Genomic DNA, 13,399 nt, shown 5'->3' on the forward strand with positions numbered 1-13,399 from the left:
CCCTCTACATCAACGGAGGCAACCGTGCTGAGCAGCTTGGGTTGGAGGTGATGTGAGTGCGGGCCAGCGGGGGACAGGGGAGGGGGCATTACGGTACAACTGGCCCGTGTGAGTGCGCCCTTATTTGTGGCCGCTGCAGCGCCACACGGGCTTTGCCTTTCAGTAATCAAGCGCTGTTTTTGTCTTTGTTAAAAACAATAACAGCAACAGCTGTCGGCAGCTGAGATCGCTGTGCCGTCACCATAGAAACGCAAGACGCATTACGGCTCATTCGCAAAATACCTTTCAATGGAAACACCCGCAAATAGCAATTGCACTTTTTCGAAGTTTCAGAAATATCGCTTTTATTTTGCGAAAATCTGTAATGGAAACGCAGCTATTGTTGTTTTTTCCCCACGTTGTTCCATGCTGTGTTTAGTTCCTGTACCACGTCAAGCCGAGGTAAAATAAAGCCTGTGTTCTCTGCAAGTTTGCATTTGGGTCCTGCATTCCCACAAACCTGACAATGGTCACCATGCCAGATTAAAACACCTATAAATTCTTGATGTGTCTTGGTCGAGACAACACTACAAGTTTCCCCCAGACCAATGGCATGATCATGTGCGAGTTCATAGGTCATCAACGAGGTGTGTTTGTTGCACTTAAACATTAAGCATATCTATCTATCTATCAACGAGGTGTGTTTGTTGCACTTAAACATTAAGCATATCTATCTATCTATCTATCTATCTATCTATCTATCTATGCACAATTTATGTTGTGCTCTGTCACAACTATAAGATAATTTATTAAGAATATTTATGATACCTCACAACGGAAGCACCATTTATGTTATGCTTTGGCACAACTATGGGTAAAGTTATTCAGAGGGTTATTGGCTATCAAATTAGTAAAATATCAATACCAAAATATTAATAATTACTATAAAAATTATTAATGGGATCTAATTTCATTAAATCCACCTCAGGGCACCAGACAGCCAATGTACCAAAATCAGTCTCATAAGGGTGTGCTAACTATTAACTCTTTGACTGCCAGCCATTCTCACAGCAGCTTCCTCCAGCTTGCCAGGCATTTTCCAGCTTTTTGACTGATTTCCGTAGACCCACCATAATATTATGTACTGTTACTACATACACATTCAACCCATCAAAGGAAAGAAGAGGGTCTCTAGTTTCCAGCAAAAAAACCTGTTTGTTTCTATCTTGTTCCAGTCTTGTGAAATTGACGGTTGAATATAGGTTAGTTTAGCCCAAAATGCCATTTTGGCACCAAAATCTTGAGAAAAAGAGGTTTTTGTGTCGGCTGTCATTTTCAGGTGAACCAGTACAATTGGCTCCTTTATATTTTGCTTTAGTGACGCCTCAACATCTGTACAGTTGTTCTCTTGTAAACAACAATTAAATCAACACTGACAAATGACTTTTGATGACAAAAGACAAAATATTTAGCTACTGACACACACTACTGCAGCCTTTTTTCTTTCTTTTCTTTGAGTTACAACTTTTTCTTTCCTTTTTTTTAGTGTGTGTGCGTACGTGACGTGTGCGTGTGCATACGTGTGTGCATACGTGTGTGTGTGAGTGTGCGTGCGTGTGTGTGTCTGTGTGTGTGTGTGTGTGTGTGCGCGCGGATCAGTTCGACAGGTTTTTGTAGCCGAAACACGGCGCTTTAGATCAGATCCAGCTTCCTCTGGTCAGCAGGCAGCGGTCTCACTCACTCTCTCTGTCTCACACACATCTACACACACACAGCCGACAGCTCTGGCTGACGCCCCCTGAACTCACAGCCACAGACATGTACGCTCACAACAGACAGACACCATAGCTCTCCTCGTCACGTTCGCCGGCGCCGTCCGTTCCTCATCCACACTACTGTAGATTGCGGGGTTTTCAAGCTGCTATCCGAGTGATTTCTCGCAAAATCTGGCAACTTTCCAAACGCTCTTGACGACTAACGACGAGCGATCGACGAGGTTGTTGTTACTAACGTTTGTGCTTTGTATCACGGAGCTGCACAGAGCTTCGACGAGCTGCCGAGCCGCCATGAGCCCCGCCGCCGCCCCCTAAGCTCTCACCGGCGGCCAGAGTGTCACGGAGCGGCGCCGCTGCAGTCAGACACCCGCACCGCTCCGTGAGGGGGGGGGGGAATACGCTATATTTTTTACATCTCTCAATCCAAATGTGTTTTTCTGCACTTTATTTTGATGATACAAGTCTGATCTTCACAGAGGAGTAGGGCAAGACATTCAGCATGGCGTTGCCATTAAAAAAACGCTAAGACGAGTTATCTCGTCTTTGGCAGACTACGCTTGGATTCGCTAAGACGAGATAACTCGTCTTTGGCAGTGAAAGAGTTAATATAGAACCTTGTTTAATGATTAAGTTAATAATTATAAACAAAATAACATTATCAATAGCTGCAAAGTTGAAGGATTTAGAAGTTCTACTGCGTAGAGGTTGGCATACTCACTATTGTACAACATAAACAGACAAGCAAAGTTTATTGGACACATCTAGAAAATGGAATAACAAAACATGAAACTAAGACAAGCTACATACAGTACACGTGTGTGTGCGCGTGTGTGTGTGCGTCTGACTATGGCCCCGTCCAGACGAATACGCGGCTTCACCGAATCCGATCTTTTTCTTAATCGTTTTGAAAAAAATCTCCGTAAACACGGCATCATTTTCAGAAATATCTGCGTCCACACGATCACCTGAAAACGACCCAAAACGCTGTAGTACCTACATACTGCAGGCATGTGTGGAGCGTGTGTGTCGCTGCAGCGCTGCCTGCCACACATAAACACTTAAGACAGCTGAAGAAGACGGGAAGTCCCCGCTGTAATTCAATAGAAGAAGAAGTTCCCCGCTGTATTCAAACTCAAACATGGATTAAATGTTGACAGGGAGTCGTGTCTGAGTAAATATGATGATCAGTGATGATTAAACAGGAGCGATTCAGCCGCAGCAGCGACGCGACGGTAGTCGGCCGTTGTTATTGTTACGTTAAGTCCATAGACTGTCAGTGTGCAGCAGCTGCTGCAGCGGTGTGTGTGTGTGTGTCTCAGGTTACAGGTAAAGCGGCGGGGGGCATGACATCATCGTTTATGAAAAAATCCATATTGGCCGTCCAGACGAAAACGCTGGGGAGGCGTTTTCAAATTTTCCCACTCTGGGACCCGTTTTCACCCCCTGAAAACGCCGGATTCGTGTGGACGCGAGGCCGATCCGATAAAGTATTTATCCGGATTCGAAAAAAACGGATTCGTCTGGACGGGGCCTATGTGTGGGTGGCCATGTGTCTGTGAGGTGTTAAGTATGACCTCAGACAATGGAAAAGATGGAGGGTGGTCCTTTGTCCTGAGACTTCTAAGGCCAACCGCATGTGATGTGGGGGAGGTGAGCAAAGGTGTCCCTTTGTTCAACGCTCAGGTCACAAACTAAACATACAGGTTAAGTGAAGATTAGGCTCTAACTGACAACAACAAAGCTCAAGTATTTAAACTGATTTCAATCAATACATACATAGGCAAGGTTGAGGTATTCTATGCTTAGTCAAGGTGCAAGGTAATCCTAACTAGGCCCAGTTACGTTACCAGGTCACGTGAGGGTGAGAAGTTCCCGGTGCTGGTGGGGATTCCTGCAGTTGCAGGTTTTGCCAGTCCAGTTGTGTCTTTGTCCAGTGAATTACAGCCGTCCTGGCTGTGTAGTTTGAGTTCCGTTCCAGTTAACGCACGCCCGTACCGCCCACGGTACGGCTCCAGAAGGTGGCGCTAGCATCAATTACTCCCGAACATTTTTAACAGCAGCCCATTAAGCATATTCATGTTATACATTGTTAGAAAGCTTAGATCGCCCCGATCAATTCAAGACCACCCATGATTTTTTTGGTTGCTCACAGCCCTAACAGGATTAGCAGTTAGTTCGGCTAGCCGCTAAGCTAACGTATGATGCGTACATACCTTTCAAGTCTTCCCTTTATCCACAGCTGATCTACAGTGACCATCTTATGACACAAGACCGTTTGTACAGCTTGTGAAATATGAAATCCGTTTCCTTCTAACCGAAGTATTTTCCTCAATATGTCCATGTGTTTAGTCCAATGCGTAACGTAATACACGCGGATCAAAACAAAAACCGGCCCTGTTACCGCATTTTACGAGTTGCACGGCGATCTGTGACTACATGTGACTGAATGTTTACATCCGTGAGGTCTTCCTGCTTCAAACGACACCCCTCAGTAGCCAATCGGTGGCGAGGATGGGCCGGGACAAGTCTCGAAAGCCAATGAGGACACGTGACGATGAGACTGACAACATGACTGTGATTGACAGCTGCTTGAGCCAATAGAAATTGTCCGTGAAATGAAGCCGATAACCTTTTAGCCAATAGTCTGAGGTTTTCAACGGTGTATGACACTACGCCATCACGTTTGGTTGCTGATAAACAAACCCCCGTGAATCTGACGTGCGCGCCACCCGCTCCGCCGGTTAGTTCTATAATGTATAGTTCTATAATCCACTGCTTTTAGGGGTGCGCCCTCTACTGCGCGCCAGGAGTTTAGCGGTTGTATTTTTTTTGTTTCTTTTGGTCTTTTGACTTGAAATTTGGACTGCAGGAAGCCAAGACCTGTGGCTGTGGCCTAATTGTGTCTATAGCCTGCTGAGAGGTCCCTGAATGTCTGTACCCATGTCATTCTATAGGCAAACCTATGGGCGGGGAAACAATTTAATCATTCTAACCTTTGCCATTTTTGTCAGTAGAATCAAAAAAATACCTTAACAGTAATCCTGAGAGTGTTACCTTTACAATGATACCAGGCACATCTCTGAATCTTAAACTATGTGGGATCCGTGCTGCTCACAACTTGGGCATGGCGTTATGGCAAAAAACATGAAAAATAGGGGTGTGCATTAAGAGGTTAATCCGTTGGTAGGCACTCGCGTCGCTGCCATGGGTTGCTCCAGTGTAGGCGCCTGCCTTGTGCAGGCCTCACGGAGGTTGGAGAGTTGTAGCAGTAGCTCCAGGTGAGGAGCTGAGAGGAGTGGCAGCTCCTTCTGAAGAGCGGGCATGAGAAGAGAGGGCGAAGAGAGAGAAGAGCACCTTCTCCTTTTATATGGCCTGTGACCTCACAGGTCCTGGGGCCATACCTGACAAATGGGGGGTCAGTAGTGGAGGTTTCACACCTAGGTGCGAAGAGGTGAAGGATTGAGTTCAATGGTTTTCCTTTGTCTGAGAGACAAAGAAGCCATGCGGCCTTGTCCTCAATTTTGACTGGGCTGAGTCCCAGCATCCCCCCTTTGGTCTCAGGATCCCACGTGATGTGTGATCCTGTGAGCACCATAGTCCATTCAAAATGTCTGGGCAGTTCACAAACCAACTGGGCATTTGCTTTCTATCTATCTTGACTAAGCATAGACAGACTACAGAACAAAATCCACTTACATACAGAATGAAACATAACACAACACAAAACAAAACGACATCTTCTAGTGTTTCATAAGTGTAAGTGATGCTATGGTGAGAAAGGGTGTGGCACCTGGAATGACATGTCATGATAGACGGTAAATACAATGTCATTAATAAGATACTGCAGAGGAGTCGATCCAAGATTACTGGCAGAAATCACAGTGATGGCTGAATCAAATCAGAATTTGCTGTTGTTGCTAACAAAACCATGCTGAGCTCTAACTGTAAGAAGGAATCCTGCACTAGTACTTGTTTGACTATCTACGGTGTGAGGAGGAAGCTCTGGAGCTTTTGTGTCTTTGGTGTTTCCTCACACATGGCTCAGGGCTGTAACGCTCCTGGTAGCTGGAGACAGAGAGGCATTCAGAAGCAGTGTCACTATCTGAAAGGTGCTGACCATGTTCTTCACTGTGGTCAGAGATGCTGTCATCTGATTGGGCATAGTTTTGGGCCACAATTTCATCGTAAGGCTTCCTACAGCGTCTACCGCGTGAATGCCTATCCCTATGCAGCTGGTGGACACGGCGGTTGCGCTCGGTGTCTGGACGTGGCCGTCTGTCACCCCCCTTTGGCGTGTTGCGAGGGTGAGGTCTTGAGTTTGCAGGTCTGTGTGACACATGGGTGTTTGAGCTGCTGGGCTCAGTTGTTTGCCCCTGTGTTTTGGAAGAGACAAGAGTTTCCCAGGCAACCTGTGTCATCTTCCTTACTTCCTGCGTGGAGGGCTTACCATTATGTGTCATGAGTGTGACGTGAGTGCGTATAGAAGGGTGAAGGTTGTTCACAAACAGGGACCTGAAAGTGGAGCTTTCCTCCATGCCTGGGGCGCTCTTTCCCTGAAAATACGCATATCTGAAACGTCTGAAAAAGTTTCTGGGATGCTCAAGACTGGAGTGTTTAATTTGAGAAGCTGCAACTATTCCTGAGATCTCATCAGCAGGAGAAGAGAATTCCTCTAATAGTGCCTGACAAAGATCATGGTAGTTGTCTCTGACTCTGGGAGGAAGTGACTGCATAAACTTGTGAACAGCTTTTGAGCTGGTTTTCCACACAAGTTTGACTTTCTCCCTGTGGGTCACTTGGTAAGTCAACTAGGCTGTTGTCTAGTTCACTGAAATCATTGATGTTCTGATCACCATTGTCGGGATCAAACGGCTCAATGTTTTTAGCTATGAACTCAAGCAAGCAAGAAGGCGAGACTAAGCTATCCTGGTCATCTACCGCCTGTGCTCTGGGTCTTACAGGTGGGAAGACAGGGACTGAACACCTGTCATCACTCTCCTGGTGCTGCAGGGAAGAGGATGGACAGTTCGGAGATGTTCTAGTACCCCCTCTGGAGGGATGAGCACAGGTGAAAGCCTGATTAACTGGCTGAGGAGAACAAGATGCACTATACACGCTAGATACTACACTACATGTCTCCTCACTATCTACATCAGAAAGATGGGAAGTCAGGTGGCTGTTACCTTGACATCTTAGTGGAGGTTGGGGCGCTGTCTTCATTCCCAAGGACATAAGGTCAGGTGGGGAATGTTCCCATCTGCATGGAGGAGGAGTTAACCTTTCTCCAAGGGGAGGAGTGTGAATCAGAGTAACCTGAATCACTTTGTCTGAAAGACTGTGGAGAGTCAGAGCATTCTGACCTAAGTTTAAACAACTCCTCCTTCTGTGAGCAGAGATCTAACTCTGCTGAGTGCAAGTTTTCTAGGTAACGTAAGGCTTTCTGGTTTGCTGTCTTCACTTCTTGAAGTAGACTAGCATTTTGCACTCTTAGGGACTCTACCTCTTGTTCCAGAGCTGCTTGGGTCTGAGCTGAAAGACTGGTCTGTCTGTGGAGGATCAGAAGCATGCATCTTTACAATGGGCCCTTGGATGCTGTCTGAGCATCACACCTGTCATTAAGTAGCAAGTCCAATTCTTTCCTACACTCACTGAGATTCAACTTGTTGATGAGTTCAGAGTAGCCGGGGTTTAGGCTCTGAGCCAGGGAAGACATGAACTGCTCTACACAGGGGTTCTCCATTGTTACTCTGGGAGGTGAGAGTAAATGAAATCTAAGAAACCTTTAAAACTTAATTGAATTAGAGAAAAATTATAATGTCAAAAATAGACAATTCAAAAGTAGTTACTCCTGTTGAGGTAGTACAAAAGAATAATCCCTCAATTAGAGGCATAGCAAGGATATCAAAGAAATGGCATAAGGGGGGTAAAGGGGTAATAAGGAGCAGCAAGAGAAAGTTGTAGAGGAAGTAGAAAAGAACGTTAAAAAAGTAGAAAAGTTGATGGCAGAGATTGATATACTCCTCTCACATGTGGTCCCAGTAAAGAGACCCCCACCTTATGAGAAGGATGAGGAGTTTAGGGAAATTTATCCTCCCAGTAATTAGTCAGGAGGAGGAAGATCAGAGTGATGAGGAAAAAGCTGTGGGAGGATATGATCCAGTAGGGAGCGTGCCTATGTTCCCTCAGCCCTATGTTCCCTCTGGACTCTCTCTACCTATCTGGACTCTGTCTATCTGGCCTGTCTAGCCTCTACCTGGTCTTTTTACTAAACTTAACCAACTCCTTTCTTCATTGCCTAAACCCAACCAATGGTGGGACCAAAGGGCTGTGAGAATAGGGCCTAATTTTCAGTGACAACAAAAGTTAGAAATGAGGGAACATAGGGCTGAGGGAACATAGGGCCTAATTTTCAGTGACGACAAAAGTTAGAAATGAGGGAACATAGGGCTGAGGGAACATAGGGCTGTGGGAACATAGGGATGACCCCATCCAGGAGTTAGGTTATTGGCTAGTGCAGAAAGAAGAAGAGGTGGAACAGAAAGGAAGAACGATTTAAGAGAAGAAAGTGAAAGGGAAAGCATTAAGCAAATATGAAAATGAGAATAGAGATAGTAATGGAGATTTGGCGAGTGAGAGTTCTTCATTTTCAAGAGGGTTTGCCAAGAAAAAACCTGTTTCCAGGGAAGAAGAAGATAGACAACAAACTTTAAGTCGGATTGATAAAAGCATAGATCAATGCCTTAAATATCTGGATCAATACACCACACCAAAAGGCCGGAGATTACTACAGGAACAATTACAGGACTTGCAAATGCAAAAGAACAAGTTATCGAAAGAAGCCTCCCAAGAATCACCAAGGAAGGAGGACAAGTCTGATAAGATCTGTCTAGTGGTTATATATATATATATAGTCAATCTGAGCTGAATCAACCTCAACCACAATTTTCCCCAGGTCAGTTTCAGGAGTTTTGTCCAATGCTTCCACCTGCTCAACCACAGTTCTGGAGAGGACGTGGTAGAGGCAATTTGTGACCCGATCCATCAAAATGAGTCACAGTGACCCAAATTTCAAAGTTGAGATTTTGGTATCAATGGAAAGATTAGAAAATAAGCTTTAAAATGATACCCTAGTCAGAGTCATACATTTGATGGTTTTCGAGATGTGGCCATTTGAATTACGATCTCCTACTCTCTCATTCCGTTCTAAAACCTGAGAAAATAGCAGTTAAAGTTTTTGCCAGTGACGCTGGCATCTCTTCCTGTACCACGTGATTACAGACACCCCAGTGGTTCTCAACCTTTTTTGAACAAACGCCTGTAAATAAAATAAAACCATTATTTAGAGGCTAATTTGCCTACAGGTTCATTTACTGTCTCTGTGTCTGGGGCGCTGGAGAAGTCGCCCGAGCAGTGTACCGGCTCAGCCAATCAGTGACTGTTGCTAAGTAAAAAATATACGGAGCAACAGGTAATTTAGCCAATCAGCGTCGTCGGATTTTATGCCTTTGGGGCGCAGAAAATATCGCCCCAAACCAAACATTTTGGTCTCCCGTGGCAACCAGAAATCGAGGGGGAAATTAACCGAGGAGCTGTCCTCGGTAGCAGGATGGCTACGCAGTTTTCATCAGTTTCCAAATTTTGTTTCCCGTATGATTTACTTTTTTTTTTAAAACAGTGAGGACAGATACCACACGGACTGTTACTGGAGTTAGAGACCTATTTATCTGAACGGATTACAAAACATATTCTCAAGGGACATGAACGGTGCTGTCAGCTAACGTTAGCCAAGCTAGGCAGAAGTCAGGACTAGCAGCAGAGCTTCACAGCTGGATGAAAAACACAGTTTCACGGTGAGAAAATACAACGAACAGGTGGATAAAACTCTGTGGGCCGGTGGCGGGAGGCTGTTATGATGTGACAGGAGGCCGCGTAGTGTGTGAGAGGAGCACCGGAGGACCGGAGCACCGTTAACCGGCACGTCAGACTGCTCTCTCTTGATGCTCGGAGACAACTTTTGGACTACATGCTGTTGGTTCGTCCGCGGTGCGTTCACAGCTCGTCCGAGAGCGTTTTTATTAGTTCATCCAGCTTCTGGGACACTGGACTGGACACTGTTATTCCTGAGTGACACCAGGGGAAACTACTCACCCAGGCTGTGACAGGACGTCTGTGATGCGGAGCATCAGGCTGCAGCACTGTTCAATATGTTTACAGCTGTGACCAGTACGTTCACAGTTAGACTCGTCATCAAACCTGATAATGCAGCAGTTAAGTTAACATCTCACATCAGCAAGGTCAGACCAAACTTAATCACGTTATGTTCCTCCTATAGTGTTCCTGTCACACTTTGTCTATAGTTAACATTAATCACTGCTGTAGGTTACATCATACACATGCCTTTTAATAACCATATTTTTGTATTAAGAGTATTTGCTAATATATTTCACGTCCACTGTGTGCCACCAGTGAAAGACTACTGTTTGTTCATTGTCATTATCTGTCAAACTGCTGATTTATGAAGGCAAATAAATAATTAATGTTTATCCCTAAAAATGGGTTTGGGGTTCTTTTATCAAGATGGTCACCAAAAACTTCAGGGACAAACAGCCCCACCTAGAATATTTTTCACCAGCCGCCACTGGGATAGCGTGAGGTGTGTGCAGTATAAATGATCCCTGCAGATGCTAGGAATCATTGTCATTCAAACAAAACACAATTTAAACTTAAAGTAATAGATAGATGTAATAAGAGCGAATCACTCCAAGGAAGTTGCGTTGTTTATGTTTGCTTGACCAGGATTTACAAGATAATGACAAGTGGAAAAGAACAAGGAAATATTTTCAGCAGAAGAGGTTTTAGTTATTATAATCCTAGTTATTGTATAATGTCTTTCTTTTATGCTTTGGAAAACACACATTCCTGTACACATCTGTTTCAGTAGGAACCAAACTTCATTGCTGTTGTATGGCCTGTATGGTTATTTGAGTTCTTAGTATGAGGTCTTGGGTGAATTTTCAAAAGAAGTCAAACAGTTGTTTGGATGGAATTAATATTTATAGTTCACCATTAGTGAAATATGAGTATTTTCTGTTTGAATATGAAATATTTTCTGAAAGGCCAATTCTGTGAATGAACAGACACAATTCATATTATTAAAATAAGATGTCCACTATTTAGGAAGGGTAGAGTAAAATTTAACATCTCCTTAGGACTGTACGAGTTACATTTAGTATTTTCTGATTAAACTACAGTAAATGGGACTGTACTTAGGTTGGCACATGGGTTAGCCCATGTTGCAAGGGGGGAGATTATGAAGGAGTATGGATTTGTATGGATATAGATTTGGATTTGAATGCTCAGTCACTTGCCAAGTTAGCCATGTTTTTGTTAAATTTTTTGCAAGGTTTTTGCCAAGTTTTAGTCTCGAAGTCATATGCAGGTGAGGACTTCTCTTGGATAATGGATGAGAGTTTGTGGACAAAGGACAAAATTGCAAGGATAAAATTGCAAAACTGATTTAGAAGTAATGTGTCTGTTTTTGATGTTTTAATTTGTATTTATTTGGCACAAAAGATACTGGTGTGTGTGTTTTCCATCTTTCCTCTTAGAATGATATTGGAAGAAGACTACTATAAGAGCGGTTCTACAGGGATCCTGAGGTGCTGAAGGAATTCAGATACCTGATTAAACACAATGAGAAAGGACTGAAGGACCCTGAACATGGACACTGATAAGATGTCTACAGTGGGAGTTGACACTGCGAAGGAGCTGCAGTGTCCCGACAGTGGGACAGTGTGATTTCATGTATTCAAGTTGTCAAATTTGTCACTGTCCATGATATGTTTTTGATGATTTGTGGATATGTTGGAACCTCAGAGGTTTTCTTTTCTTTTCGATGTGTAGGGATATTAAAGTTAGGCAGGGAAAGATCCAATGGACGGTCCAATGGGTTGACCACCCTGAAATTGGATATTGTTTTGATTTTATTTTTCTGAGGTATCCATATGTATCTGCTTGAGTTATTTTATGTAAAAGTTTTGTGAATTATTCTTTGATTTGTTTGGAGTGCTGTAAAGTGGTCGCCATGAGCAGTTGGGGTCGTAGGAGAATTTCCTGTCTTGGTCCGAGTTAACTGCCTGACAGGTTTTCGCTCCTACACTCCTACACTATTTTCTACCTCCTAATTTGTAAGTAATTTACCCTGAGAGTTACTTTTGTGTTTAGTATATAATCCACTTCAAATTCTTTACTTTTATCTTTAGAATTGTCTTTCATCTTCAGGTGTGTTCTTTGTTTGCCTGAGGGTAAATGACTGTTATAATATGAAACAAGGCGTTGTTTAGACTGCACACTATATGTTTACGTTAGGTCACTTTTTCTGGACACCTGTATTTGGTTTGCTTCGCCCATTTTTAAGTTAGCCTAAAGGTTAACTGACTGGTCAGGATGGTAAATACCAGAGGGTAATTTGGACAGGTTAGGTATTGTCTTAGTTTATGACCATCCTGGTCACCTACATTCTTCTGTTTAGAGAAGGTGGAGTTTTAGAGTATATAAGGTCTGGACTTTTGGCCAAGACCCAGAGGTCTCATATTTGGCTCCGGAGACTTCTCAAAGATTCGGCTTTTTGACACTGTATCTTTTTTGTAATAAACTCTTTTTTACCATCTACAAAGAAGACGTGTCAGAGTGGTCATCTTTTCATCAGCATCAACATCAAAATATACCACAATATATAGAGAAACAGACCCGGCTTGAGACCGGCTTTTATTTGCTCAAACCTGAGACAGACCCGACCCAGTGCAGTGCAACCAGCATCTCGAGACTTTTTTTTGTTGAGAATTTACGGTAGCCTAGGCTACATATGGTCTGGGAGACGCTGTGCGCTACTGTAGGTGGGATGAGAAGGCTCGCAGTTCAAATGATGTAGACTTGATCTATGCGTTGAGTGCCAAATAAAACATTTTTGCTTTTTTTTTTTAATTTATGAAACTAGACACTTTAACACACCTTTATGTGTAAATATGGGGACTCTACGACGAGCAGAAATGAAATAGATGACGATCAAAAACTCATGACAGCTCACGATCTGGAAGTTTTTATCATAACTCGGCTTTTGCAAACCGAGTTCTGCATGTGGATGCAGCGAAGCTACTCTGGTCTCACCTGCGAGGCTCCAGCAGCTCGGAGCCGAACAGGAAGCTCTCAGCCGACAGTCCCGCCCGGTCTTCATCTCGAGCAACACCGTGTCCTCCCGCGGTAAAATGTGATGGTCTCTGGGCCAAAGCAGGCCGGCACCACCGACCCATACCACAGAAGGACCGCGACCACCGGTGGGGCCGGTGTTTCTGACCTGCTGTGGCCGAGAGACCATCACATTCCGTGGCGAGAGGCTGTGACACGGCAAGGTGCGTCTGTATTATTGTTGTTTAGTGGCGCCCCCCGCCCCCCGATGGTGGATTTGTGAATAGAACAACAATTGTATATATTTATCTTACACGAGCCCTTTGATCCAGAAATGCAAGTGTCAGAAGAGCGACAGACACAAACAGAGCACCTTTCATAAAAGACGCTGTATCTCCTTTTATAGAAAAAAAAAAAAGTAGGGATTTTGGTGAAACCCAGCCATGTTTAGCTTGAGTTTT

Source organism: Trachurus japonicus, chromosome 10 (assembly GCF_045865225.1).
Source record: "Trachurus japonicus isolate A0001 chromosome 10, Traja_1.0".
Lineage (NCBI taxonomy): Eukaryota > Metazoa > Chordata > Actinopteri > Carangiformes > Carangidae > Trachurus > Trachurus japonicus.